Here is a 13,181-nt window from a genome sequence, read left to right on the forward strand (position 1 = left end):
GGAAAGGCTGGCAACTCTTCTACGAGCCAGCGAGCAATTTCCCTCACCGGGATGTGTAGAAGACTGACTGCCATTATTTACATTACAGCAGGGACACTTTCCCATTCTGTTGCACTTGGGAAATAAGGAGCTGGAAATCTTTTAATTAAACAACTTGTTTTGGTGACTACCTCAGTGGAACCAGCACTGAGGGGAGGGTATGGTGGAAGGTGGGGCTTCGCAGGCGGCACCCTGGCCAGTGGGCTCAGCGGTGTGGCTGGCAGAGTTTACTTCTTGAACCTGCAAAATGACTTGGCTTCAAAGTCACCTCGGTGAAAGTCAACTTGCTCTGGTGGAATTGAATTCAGAGATTAGAGGCACAACTGTCTCATGGAAATTTACAGGTGATACTTGCCCTACAGGAGGGCAACGCTTTTTCTTTTTTAGCATCCCCACTCAGTTTAGAATAACAAGCAACATTAGCTACCGCGGAAAATAAATAAGTTCAGGAATGCAAACTACTTTTCCTAATTTACTTGCAAAGAACCTCTTTTCAGTATATAAATCAGGCCTTGTTGGTTGGGTTTTTTTTTTTTTTTTTCCATGTAAAAAAAATTACAAAAACCAAATGTATCATTTGAAAAAAATACAACTATTAAGTATGTGTTGCTTTTAATTAATCAACTCAAGTCTTCAAAGCTTAGCAAACAAAATGTGCATATATAATAGTACATTTCAGCAAGAGTATAACAAACATGCCATCTGTTTACAGTAACTTGATGCGAGTCCTACATATGCTGGCACACAAGGCGATGACCCGAGAGCTGCATTGGCTGGAATTTGCACCATTCGGACCCTGCAATTTTTAGGAAGTGTGAGAAGTCATGCAGGCTTGATGGCCTTTAGAGAGACTTTAAATAGCCCTCCCCAAGCCAGCAGAGATGGCATTTGCAACCTGGCCTGAGATGCAAAGAACTGCCTGCAGAGGGCCGCCTGCCAGCAAGCTCACACACACACATACACCCCCTGCGTACACTTGGCACGGCCGGTGGCTCTGGGTCCGTCTCAGTGAAAAGCCCTTAGTGCTCTGCTTGATTCTTTTATGAAAACAGCACTGGGTATCACCAGGGGAGGTCCCAAAGCTGCTTAAGTGGGATCAAACAAAGGTTCCAGGAGATGTGCTCTTCAGAACACAGGTTTCCCAAAGAAAAGGGAGGAAATTCAGTGGCTGAATAGTTTGGAAGGTGCTGCAACTGGTCTGCTCCTCTAGGAAATGCATGATGTTCATACACTACCACAGCGGACGGCCTGCGGCAAGGGACTCTGCTTAATTTTGTTTATAAAATAAAAATGCTCTTGATGGGGGGGTAGGGAGGGGGGACGGGAGAGTTTCCTGATCTGGAGAAACCACTCCCTAAAAAATGGCCAGAGGAGCACCCACGCAGAAATCGCACCCTACTTCTTCCTGCTTTGGTGAGGAAAACAGGCACGGGGAATGTACATGGTGTGGCATCTGGGGAGACTGGAGCCCCTATCCAGTGGTTCCCTGGTAAAAGTCTTGAGGATGAAAATTGCCCACTTGAGACCAACAGGCAGCTGGGGGCCCAAACTCCCATGCTTGGCTCAGCCCTGACTGGGAGAGCTTTCTGCAAAGCTTCATTCAGAAGCTCGGTCTGGAGGTGAGGAGGGCCCGGTCTGAGCTCTCTGTTGATGACCAACTCTTCCCAGTTGACCAGGACTCTCCCAGGGTTGGCACTCAAAGTCCTGAATTCCAGGAATCCCCTCACACCTGGGCAAACCTGGACATTTGGTCACCTTAGCTCTCTTAGAAAAAAGACAAAGCATTCAATCCAATCTAGTTTTTAAAACAATAAATAAGAACTAGAGGTCTGTCCACAGGAGCTGCACAACATTGCCTTTAACCTGGGTAATTCACCCTTTGCTTATTTTTGTTGTTTTTTAATCTGTTTCCTGGTAGTAAATCTCAGAGAAGAAAATGTACTGTGGGTTTGCCTGGGGCTGGGTGGGGCGTGGTAGCTGGTGACAGCTGGCTCAGAAGCCAGGGAAATCTCTTATGGTGACAGAAGCTGGCTGTACCTTGGAGCCTATGGAAAGAAAGAGCAGGCCAGCTGATCTGGGCCATAAGTGGCCCCGTTCCCTAGAAGCTGCTTAGCCCAGCCCTCTTCCACAGGGCTTCAGCCTGCACTTTCCCTGCTCCCTTCACTTCAAACCTTCTTCCTCACAATGCGTTGGAGTGGATTAATTCCATGCTTTGCACTGTTTCATGTTGGGGAGGGAGCACAACTCTGGGAAAAACACTAAAATGTGTTATTGGCTCTTTTCACACCACGCTTCTTTTCTTGAGGCTTCTCTTCTTCCATCTTTGCCTTCTATCATTTTTATTTTCTTTCTTTTCTGGAACTCAATTTTAAGTCCCACTACCATCAAGTCCAAGTGCCACTACCGCCCCCTTGTGTTTTCTTGATGGAAGAACGCAGCCCCAGGGCTGCCCACACACCTGGAGAAAACTGCAGGGGTGGAAAGGGGTGATACCTTTTCTTTCCCATCATAAGGGTCACAGCTGACACTCCTATAGGAAAAGACAAGTTAACAAGAGGAAAGTGTAACAAATTTATTTGAATCAAAGATTTACATAGCACAAGAGCCTTCACAAATGAAGACACAAAGACCCAAAGACCCAGAAAAAAACATCTATTTGTATGCTTAGGTTCCACAAAGAGTGGACAGCTGTGTCAAAATGTGAGTGGATAAGGGGTATGATGTAATGGTGATAGACTGAGGCAGGGAGACCCAGCGAGGTCTGTCTAGATTCTTTTTGGCCTCTCTATGCAGCATTTCTCCCCCTGTATGGGGCAGGATACTTCTAGAAAGAGAAAGGGGAGAAGGGAAAGAGTGACCTTTTCAGGCTTTATGGCTTGCTTTGGGGGAGAGGGTTCCTAATTTTATGACCCACCTTGGAGAAGAGGAATTGTGGTTTCTATGATTTGCTTCGGGTGGAGAAAGAGGACAGCAGAAGGTCAGAGGACAGACTGCTTCTGACGCCACATCTGAGGCTTTCCAATCTCCTTTAGTTCAAAGTACTCAGTGTGCCAACTCACCATACTTTGGGGTAATGTTTTCTTTGACCCCCAACAGAACCAAAGACTGGATGTATGAACAGTTGTGAATAGCTGGAATGCCGATTGATTAAATAGGGTTGGCAGGCCAGGCATGGTGGCTCGTGCCTGTAATCCTGGCACTTCAGAAGGCTGAGGAGGATAGGGTTGGCAGGCCTGGCATGGTGGCTACATGCCTGTAATCTACTTTAGACCCTGCAGCCCTGGCCCATCCTGCACTCAGCCTGCCATCCTAGTGGTCCTCTGCTCCCAAAGATATCCACCAATTCCAGCCTCAGCCCTGAAATCCCTTCCACCCCACCATGGCAGACCCGGGGAAAGCCCCATGGCTCTCAACTCAGCACCCATGTGACGTGGGATGTGAAGGCAGCCCAGAATCATTCCGCCCGGGGCCTCTCTCTGTAGTGAGAGTACATTTGGCATGGCTGCCTCAGGTGGGATACAGGCCTGTAATCCCAGCACTTCGGAAGACTGAGGAGGATAGGGTTGCTTGAGCTCAGGAGTTCAAGACCAGCCCAGGTAACACAGTGAGATCCATCTCTACAAAACATAGAATATTAGCTGGGCATGATGGACTGCTCCTATAGTCCCAGCTACTTGGGAGGCTGAGGCAGGAGAATCACTTGAGTCCAGGAGGTCGATGCTGTAGTGAACAATGATCATACTACTGCATTCTAGTCGGGAAACCGAGCAAGACTCTGTCTCAAAAATAAATACACAGGGTTGGCAAAGGAAACACATGCCAACTTAGGAGATATTCAGACCTGGTGGCCTGAATAGCATCTGGGAAGCCGGACGGTCTTGGGTAACTGAGGAACTACCTAAGAGAGAACACCTTGATCTTGTCTATGTACAGTGAGCCAGAGAGGGCATTTATCTTCAGCTTTGATAAGTACATAAGGGCAGGGACTGTGCCTGTCTCAATATTGAATTTTTAATCCTTAGCACAGCACCTAGTCTATATTTACTGAGAACTGCATGAGAGTCAGCTTTATATTATAATTACATTATTAGTAATTACACATGAACAGAGAACACTATCATGTTTTTACCATGTGCAGGGCACTGTTCTAAATATTTTATATGTATTATTTTGCCTATCTGTCGCAAGCACCCTATAAACTCTCTCTCCCATTTTACAGACAAGGAAAGTAAGGCTGAGAATACGTAACTCAGCCAGGGGAACTGGCAGAGTCAGGATTATTTGAATCCAGGCTGTCTGGTTCCTGAGCTCTCTTCTGGACTCTTCCATTAAATGTCTCTCATTTATATGCGTCTATATTTCGTCACAATGCAAGAGCATCAGCTGTTAGCAAAATAAAATGCACGTTTCTTTTTGTTTGTTTGTTTGAGATGGAGTTTTGCTCTTGTTGCCCAGGCTGGAATGCAGTGGTGTGATCTCAGCTCACTGCAACGTCCATTTTCCATGTTCAAGTGATTTTTGTGCCTCAGCCTCCCAAGTAGCTGGGATTATAGGCATCCACCACCAAGCCCAGCTAATTTTTTGTATTTTGAATAGAGATGGGGTTTTACCATGTTGGCCAGGCTGGTCTCGAACTCCTGACCTCAGGTGATCCACCCTCCTTGGCCTCCCAAAGTGCTGGGATTACAGGAGTGAGCCACTGCACCTGGCCAAAATGCACTTTTTAATCTAGAAAAATGACAAATTATGGTTTACACTTGAGTACTTAAAACTAGCCAGAGTTTTTAAATATTCTTAACTGCTAAATAACACCATCAAATAATGCGTATGTATATAATTTAAACTAAATCTGGCCTGAGGTCACCCTCATACTGTGAGTCCCTATATAATGAACTGTGACCTAACTTAGTATGTAAGCAAACTGAAAGCCTAACTTAGGAGTGTATTTTTGTAACATCTAGCTGAGTCTCAGCCAATCACAGGCTGCCAACTGATCAGACAGATCATGCCCAGATAAGGCAAACACAGAGCTGTAACCAATGAGCGGATTCTGTATCCCATTTCCATTTTCTGTCTGTGGATGCCCCAGCTTAAGGACAGCAGCTGTAGGAACCGCTAAGGGTCCTGAAGACTGCCTGATTCTCCAATCATTCTTTGCACAAATAAACTCTGTTAAATTTAATTTGTCAGAAGTTTTTTCTTTTAACGAGGTAAAGGACAATGTTTTGATAAGTATTAACACACATTTCTTTTATCTTTCTAAGAGCCACGCCTTTTACCTAGTTGGCCTCAGACCAATTTGCCTTGGAAAAAGGGATGTGCAGGACTTTGGGATCTGGTGAATTACAGTGTGAATGCAGAGAAAGACAAGAGAGCATTTAGATTCTGATGTGAGAAAGATAATTAAGATTCTTTTTCCAATTAATCTCCCACCCCCATCCCACTCCCTACACCTTAACATAGCAAGGCCAATCCTGAGTAACCCAGCTCATACAGTTCTCCTGCTGGGAAGAGTAGATGTTGTGTCAGGTGAAAGCTTGAGATGTGTCTCCAGGTGATAGAAGGGGAGAAACTCAACTCTTCCGGCCCAAGCGGATTGTGAACAGGCTTGGAGAAGGAGGTAGACCAGAATGGGTTGTGTGTGCCCAGATTTGGGCCTTATTTGTCTTTGGCTCAAGTAGAGGGGAAGGAAAAAGCCAAGGGCAGAGGAACGGCTCTTCTAAACCAAGATGCTCCTTAGGATACTGAAAATCTCTCTGGATCAGTTCTCAGACCTGCACAGCTCAACCTGGGAGGCAGCCATGCCAAATGTACTCTCACTACAGAGAGAGGCCCTGGGTGGAATGATCCTGGGCTGCCTTCACATCCCACGTTGCATGGATGCTGAGCTGAGAGCCATGGGGCTTTCCCCGGGCCTGCCATGGTGGGCTGGAAGGGATTTCAGGGCTGATACTGGAACTGGTGGAGGTCTTTGGGGGCAGAGGACCACCAGGATGGCAGGCTGAGTGGAGGATGGGCCAGGGCTGAGGGGTCTAAAGTAGTGAGGACTGAGTTAATTTGGGGGGTATCGGGGTAAGCCAGAGTGTGTCACCCAAGCAGTGTCCAAATCAAGAAAGACCAGAATAGTTTACACTAGTTATAGAATTTAGCCGTGAATGCCAGCAAAACAAGCAGCCACTCACTCCCCCAGACACCTAGGTAGTGTCCACAGGAGAGAAGCTGGAGTAGATTGAAGCTATATGAGAGCCTGAGGACTTTTAGCTAAGAGGTACTGACACTTCCTAAAACATTGTGTGCATCATTAGAGTGGATTTATTTTTATTTATTTATTATTTATTTTTATAGAGATGGGGTCTCACTATGTTGTCCAGTCTGGTCTTACGCAGTCCTCCTGCCTCAGTCTCCCAACGTGCTGGGATTATAGGCATGAGCCACTGTGCCTGGCCAGATTTAGTTTTATTTTGGTTTGGTCATTTAGTTAAAATGTTTTAAAGTGTAAGAATCATGGGAAGGAGATTTCTTATGATTACTCATGAACAAAATAAAAAATTCTGTATTCTCTGTGTATAGGTGAAAGCTTGCAACCCCACTGTGATAGATACATCCAGGCAAATACATTGAGGATCATGTCCATATTGATTATTCAGTTTTTACTCTGAGTTGTATTTTTATTCCCCCAGTTATTTGCTTTGCTAGCTTCCTAAAGGTGGTAGCTGTGTATACTGCAGACAGAAGTTGAAGCAAGGGGCCATCGGATTGTCACATGAACGGGCCAAATAATTACAATACCCACGTTTGTTAACTACTCATGGGCCTCAGCTGCTTCATGTATGTAGCAATCCAAATAGTTCAAATGTCTTATTTATTTATTTTGAGAAGCCTTTCAAAGTTGAATTAGAATTCATACATCATGGAATTCACTCTTTCAAAGTGAACAATCAGTAGTTTTTAGTATATTCACAAAATTGTGCAATCATCACCACTACCTAATTTAAGAACATTTTTGTCTCCTCAGAAAAAACCCTATAACTCAGGGGTTCCCAACCCATGGGCTGTGGACTGGTACCAGTTTCTGGCCTGTTAGGAACTGGGCCACATAGCAGGAGTTGAGTGGCGACAAGCAAGTATTACCTCCTGACCTCTGCCTCCCGTCAGATCAGCAGCAGCATTAGATTCTCATGGGGGCTCAACCCTATTTGAACTATGCATGTGAGGAATCTCGGTTGTACACTCCTTGTGATAATCTAACAAATGCCTGATGGTCTGAGGTGGAACAGTTTCATCCCCAAACCATCTCCTCCCCATCCCCCACCTCTGTCCCTTGGAGCAACTGTCTTCCATGAAATGGGTCCCTGGTGTCAAAAAGGTTGGGGAAAAAACTGGTCCCTGGTGACAAAAAGGTTGCTGTAGCCATCAGCAGTAACTCCTCATTCCCCCCATTTCCTAGTCCCTACCACCACTAATCTACTTTCTATCTCTAAAGATTTGCCTGTTCTGGACTTTTCATCTAAATGGAATCATGTCTGTTGGTGTCCGGCTTGTTTTGGCTAGCATAATGTCTTCCAGGTTCCTTCACATTATGGCTTAGATCACAATTACATTCCTTTTTATGGCTAATGAATATTCCATTATATGGATATACCACATTTTGTTTATCCATTCATCAATCAGCAGACAATTGAGTTGTTTTCACTTTTATTTGGCTATTATGAATACTGCTGCTATTAACACTAGTGTACAAGATTTTGTGCAGACATGAAGTTTCAGTTTTCTGGGTATAAACCCAGCAGTGGAAATGCTGGGTCATATAGTTACTCTATGTTTAATGTTTTGAGGAACCACCAACCTATTTTTCAAAGTTGCTGTACGATTTGGCATTCTCACTAATGGTATACAGGGGTTCGAATTTCTCCACGTCTTTGCCAGCATTTGTCATTGCCCATCTTTTTGATGACAACCATCCTATCGGGTGTGAAGTCGTATTTTATGTTAGTTATCTTTCTCTGGTTTCCAATAATTAACTTTTTGGGAGGTTTGCAGACACCTTGGTAAGGTTCTCTTATTCCTCTTAGCATCGCTTCATGATTTTCTTTTTAATTTTAGCTTTGTGGTTTACTACTATTAGACCTTTTGTGATTCTACAAGAAACACTTCTACTAGACTTTTTAAGCAAGTGGCAAATCATATGACTTTATATATGATTTTAATTGAATTATATATGGAGCTATTTCTTTACCTTTGAAGGGCCAAAAATAAAGTTACTTCAGGTCTTCAGTAATTCCCTCTCTGGTTGCATGGGGTAATATTTGTGCCCCGTCACACTCTGTATGACAGATGTGTGACCAAACCTTACACTGTTAATAACTTTACTTTTTAATTGAACTTTTACCCGTCACGGGCTGAGGGGCAGGTTATATAGCTGATTCTGAGTTAATTATAACTGCCATTATTTTTTTATTTGCAGTGCCTGAGCAAGCAGTAAAACAGCAAGTTAAGTCACATTTGCAATGGGACCGTGACTCAATTAGTGTTTTTGAATAATAGGCAGTAGTAATTAAAGTCATGGCAATTGCAGTAGCAATATTATGTGGTAGCCTGGCTTCAGCAAAGGCTATTTTATAACATGTCCAGAGAGAAGGCAGAAGGGAGATAGGACATGCTAGGTAGAAGCCCTCTCCTTCTTGTCCCTTGCAAACTGGGAATGGAAGTTCTTGAGAATATCTTCCACAACTTTTCAACATCACTTTGTCAGCTTCTATGTCAGAAGCTCAGCATTCAACGTAAAACTCATAGGTCCTGCAAGGTAATATTTTTAGTCCAGTTAACCTTGTCTGTGAAAAGCCAGACTCCTGAGACTGAACGCCATATGCAAACATTGACATGTACTTGGACAACAGAATAGGCAGGGGAAAATTAACAGCCCTTTCGTTATTCACTTTGTAAACCTAAACCTATAAAATTTCTTCCAGTCAGGGAGTGAATATGCCCATCTAAAGGATAAGAAGACTGAGGCACAGTGTGGTCATGGAACTAGGGTATGATCCTTCCAAGAGGGGCCTGGGTGAGCATCTGGTTCTCGTTTTAGATTTCAGCTGCTCATATCACCATCTCTCCCAAACTGCAAGTACCAAAACTGTTGCCTGCAGCCTCATATTTTATGCTGATAATAACAAAATTTCTTTGGAGAATAAAGAAAATTTTAGTACAAAAGATGAGACATTATGACTGTCAGGCTCAAGAAGGGCTACAAAAGAGAGGGAACTCAGATGAGTGTTCTGAGTGCTGTTAAAATGGACATCAAACCATCCTTGAAAGTGAGGAGAGGTTCAGAGACAGACCAATTATGTCTAAGGACTGTCCCCTTGCTCCTACCCCAACCTCCTCACAGTTCTAGTTGCCCGGAAGCCCAGTCCTTGTCCCAGCTCAGGGCAATAGAGTAGTTTGTCTAAGCATGCTTCTCTGGGCCACTTATGGATACTTCCTCTCCAGTTTGCAATAATTCTCTGTGGAACCTCAAGGTCCACAGAAAGGCCCAATTGTGGTCACTTTGCCATAACATCAAACTTACAAGGTGCAAACTTACAAGGTGTTGCAAACTTACAAGGTGTTGCAGGTTGGGTCCATAGGAAGCACATGAAGAATAGCTTGCAGGAAGTTGTTTAGGAATGCTCTCAGAATGGACACTGACAGGGAAAGGGCAGGAAGCAGGACTGAAGGAAGAGGGTAAGGGTGAGTAATAGTGTGAGTAAAGACATAGAGACAGGAATAAAATCAATCTGTTTGATCGCGGTGTAGGATGACATCAGAGCAACAGGATAAAAGCCTGCAAAAGGATATTGAGGCAAGATAGTTGGAGATGATATCAGGAGCCAGGGTAAAGTTTTGAGCCAATAAAGAATGCTGAACAAGAGAGGAATCTAAATGCCAAGAGTGAACAGGAATGTTGAAGCCATGGGAAACTCTAAGGAGGAAGACTTGAGGAGATATAGGTCAGTAAAAGGCAAGCTCTTTGGATTAGCTCCAAATGAGAGATGGAAGTTGGGAGGTTAAGGGTTAGTCAGATCAGATATTTTAAAATAAATATGCATTGTGCACTTATCATTCCTTTATATCTTCCTGGAGTTTAAAAAGATTATTCTTCTTTTGACTTTTAGGACTCCTACTTTTCAATTTAAGATTAGAAATTTTTCAGGTTGGAACTGATGAAACTCAAAACATGCCACCCCCAAATATGGCACCTTAGCATATTAATTATTTTGTTGTTGTTGAGACAGGTCTAACTCTGTCACTTAGGATGCGGAGCACAATCACAGCTTACTGCAGCCTCAATCCCCAGGGCTTAGATAATCCTCCCACCTCAGCCTCCCAAGTAGCTAGGACTACAAGTGTGCACCAGCAAACCTGGCTAGCTTTAATTTTTTTTTTTTTTTTTTTTTTTTTTTGTATAAATGGTGCCTTGCTATGTCTCCCAGGTGGTCTCAAACTCCTGGGCTCAAGCAATCCTCCCACTTCAGCCTCCCAAAGTGTTGGCATCACAGGCATGAGTCATTGCACCCAGCCCACATATTGAATATTTTAAACTCATGTAATTTGAGAACATGGCAGATGCAGGAAGATTGGAGTAAAACAGATTATAAGACACTCCTGTGAGTGGTGCCTTCCCTATGCCCAGGGAAAAGGAACATCCTGTCTCCAAAGACAAGGAGACACAGAAGAATCGGAACAAACAAGACTTGCTAAGTTTCCCGCAGTTTATTACCCTTAGCTTATACGCCTTGCCCTATTCTATTTCTCCCTGACTATCTATTCTTCATCAAACCTACTATGAAAAAGTACTCAGGTTTAGCTGATTCTTTAGGGCTTCATTTCCTTATAAAGGCTCCTGTGTTATGAAGATTAATTTGTATGCTTTTCTCTTGTACGTCTGTCTTTTGTTACAAGAACCCAGCCAATGAACCTAAGATGAGTAGAGGAAAAGCTATTTTTCCTTCCATAAAGAGCAATCCTATAATTACTGAAAGAAAGGTCATGAATGCCCTGCACTGTGGGCTGGAAGGGGAGAGGATGAAGTGAATTTTCAAACATTTTCCTTGGAGGCAGAAAAATTTCACTGGCTCCTTACAAAGAATTAACAATCCTCAGTGTTCTCTTAGAGACCCCACTCTCTTCCACTGTAACAGCAAATTTTTATTTATTTGGTAGGGCAGCCATAACAAAATACCACAGAATGGGAGGCTTAAACAACAAAAGTTAATTTTCTTACAGTTCTGGAGGTCAGAAGTTCAAGATCAAGGTATCCATAGGGTGGTTTCTGCTGAGGATTGTAGATGGCTGCCTCCTCACATGGTCTTTTATCTGTGTGGGGGTGGGGTGGGGGGAGGGAGAGAAACAGAGAGAGAGAGAGAGAAAGAGAGAGATCTGGGGTTTCCTCTTCTTTTTCTAAGGACCCCAGTCCTATTGGATTAGGGCTTCACCCTAATGATCTCATTTAATCTCCTTAAAGGCCCTATCTTCAAATATAATCGCATTAGAGGTTAGGACTTCAACGTATGAATTTGTGAGGAGACACAATTCAGTCTGTAACAACAAATAACTCAATTCATGAGCCAGACATCTCTGATCATCTCAGAACCAGCCCTTGCTTGTTCTAAGCTTTCTAAGTCTTTCTAATTGACCATCACCATTATTTATTGCCCCTAAATCATTGTATCAGAGCAAAGGTGATTCTTACCTTAGTAGTCCTTTATATTTTCTGAGGAAACAAAATGGTAGAAGAATTTCCTTACCATCCTCACTTTTATGGTACTCAGGGCTTAAATAAAGTTTATTATCACAAATGAAGAGGACTATAAACTATTTTGATTGGTTGTGTTTATAAACTTTTGATCATACAACCCTGATGTATGTATTTATAAGTTTATAAATTATATACACACACATATGCATATATATAGTGTGTATCTCTCTTCCTCCATACACACATACACACACACACACACACACACACATAAATGGACAAAAAGAGTCAAACTCTGTAAAATATTTGAGAAGATTTATTCTGAGCCAAACGTGAGTGACTATGGCCCATAATAAAGACCTCAGAAGGTCCTGGTAACATGTGCCCCTGGTGGTTGGGATGCAGCTTGGTTTCATACATTTTAGGGGGTCATGAGACATCAATGAAATACATTTGAGAAATACATTGATTTGGTCCAGAAAGGCAGCATAATGCAGAGTGGGGGTGGGGTGGAGTGTTTCTAAGCTATAGGTAAATTTAAACTTTTTTCTGGTTGACAATTAGTTGAGCTTGTCTAAAGATCTAGGATCAATAGAAAGGAAATGTTCAGATTGTGGAGACCAAAGTTCTTTTGAAGTCTCATAGTGGCTGTCCTTAGAGACAATAGATGACAAATGTTTCGTATTCAGACCTTTGAAAGGTACTAGACTCTCAGTTAATCTCTACAGTATTGGGAGGGCCTGGAAGAAAAAGATCTAGCTATATTAGTAGAGATTCTTTACAGATGCATTTTTCCCCACAAAGGACAGCTTTGCAGAGCCATTTCAAAATATGGCAAAGAAACATGTTTGGGGGTAAACTATTTTGGTTTTCTTCTTCGTCATGTAATGTTATGCCAGTCAGATTGGAAAGTAAGTCACAATATATAGGGTTAAATAAAACTCACCTGATGAGAATTTGTGGTTTGTAGGGCGTGACTCCCCACACCCCTTAGATATTTGAACAAGATAAGAAAAAGTCATAGCTTAGTCCTTGGACTGTATGGGTCCACTTATATTCACATATTTTTAAAACCAAATGCTGATTGAAAATACATTATTTGAAAGATGCAAAATGCATGTATATAGAGGTCTGGCTCTTCATGTAGGAGGAGTTCCAGTCTGGAGGACTGACTGCTGGACTTGAGTGTGCACAGATTTTGACATATGCTGGGGACTTGAAATTGTAACAGTTAAAGAAAGAGGAAAGAAACACAAAACTCAACAGTCAAAGATGGGTTTATTTTGGAGAATAAACCTGAGAGGGGCTTCTGGCTGATTTTAGTCAGGAGCACTCTCTCTTACAGACTGAGTATTTATTGGTGAGACAGCTTATCAGAAGCTTGGAATGTTTCTGTGTGTGGGAG

At 42.9% G+C, this 13,181-nt stretch overlaps 1 protein-coding gene across 1 annotated transcript in view; it reads left to right on the forward strand.

Moving 5' to 3' along the window:
• Positions 1–13,181, forward strand: part of RNF152 (ring finger protein 152) — a 327,325-nt gene that overhangs the window by 266,753 nt on the left and 47,391 nt on the right. The window lies entirely within an intron of this gene.

Source organism: Piliocolobus tephrosceles, chromosome 18 (assembly GCF_002776525.5).
Source record: "Piliocolobus tephrosceles isolate RC106 chromosome 18, ASM277652v3, whole genome shotgun sequence".
NCBI classification, from domain to species: Eukaryota; Metazoa; Chordata; class Mammalia; order Primates; family Cercopithecidae; genus Piliocolobus; species Piliocolobus tephrosceles.